General features: G+C 38.6%; 1 long non-coding RNA gene across 1 annotated transcript; it reads left to right on the top strand.

Annotated features, from left to right (window-relative positions):
- The first annotated feature begins 51 nt into the window (after positions 1–51).
- LOC107682530 (uncharacterized) lies at positions 52–852 on the top strand. The gene is made up of 3 exons (XR_001633518.1): positions 52–200; positions 430–551; positions 773–852. It is a non-coding gene; the product is annotated as an uncharacterized LOC107682530 (long non-coding RNA).
- Positions 853–855: the final 3 nt, after the last annotated feature.

Genomic DNA, 855 nt, shown 5'->3' with positions numbered 1-855 from the left:
GGGGTTTTTTTTTTTTTTTTAATGGGAAATCGAGTTGACTTTTGTGTGCCATTAGAAAGCATGATCTTGTTTCTGCTTTGTGCAGGAGTACCTGTACGGACAGGAAACCTCATCCCTCACCTACCATGACTTTATCAATAAAGAGCTTGTGCTGTTCTCCAACTCTGACAACGAGAGATCAATCCCCTGCTTGGTGGATGGTGAGAAACCTGAATTTCCCCAGCATTACAATTGTCATTGTTGAATTTTTTTTGTATAGTTTTATAGGCTAACAAAGGGTAGTTAGTAAAATAATGCAATTATGCTGCTTTTATAAGATGAACTAAAATCTAGCATTGCATGTATCATTCATGGTCAAGGCAATCCCACAATACAAGCAAAGAGTTACTGAACAAAGATGCAGAGAAATAATATGTATGTATGTTTCAGGTCTAAAACCAGGCCAAAGGAAAGTGCTCTTCTGCTGTTTTAAGAGGAATGATAAGAGAGAGGTGAAAGTGGCTCAGTTGGCTGGATCAGTGGCTGAGATGTCAGCATACCACCATGGAGAGGTGAGGACTTTTGTTCCACTCACCTCATTCATTGTTTAGTCTGTATATGGAAAATCTTGTCACATTGCTTTTGCTTTTTTAGCAAGACACTACCCCACTATAAATATGAAAACACGCATTCAAAAGTAAAATTGTGCTAAGATGTATAAGATCTATATAAAACCAGTGAACCTGGTAGCTTTCACATGATACAACTATTTAAATGTTTTTCTCTTCCTCAGGTCTCTCTGATGATGACCATTGTGGGTCTCGCTCAGAACTTTGTGGGCAGTAATAATTTGAACCTGCTTCAGCCTCTGGGTCA

This window comes from Sinocyclocheilus anshuiensis, unplaced genomic scaffold (assembly GCF_001515605.1).
Source record: "Sinocyclocheilus anshuiensis isolate Anshui unplaced genomic scaffold, SAMN03320099.WGS_v1.1 C32306970, whole genome shotgun sequence".
NCBI lineage: Eukaryota > Metazoa > Chordata > Actinopteri > Cypriniformes > Cyprinidae > Sinocyclocheilus > Sinocyclocheilus anshuiensis.
The sequence above is the reverse complement of the archived record's forward strand: the minus strand, read 5'-3'. Positions and strand labels throughout refer to the sequence as shown.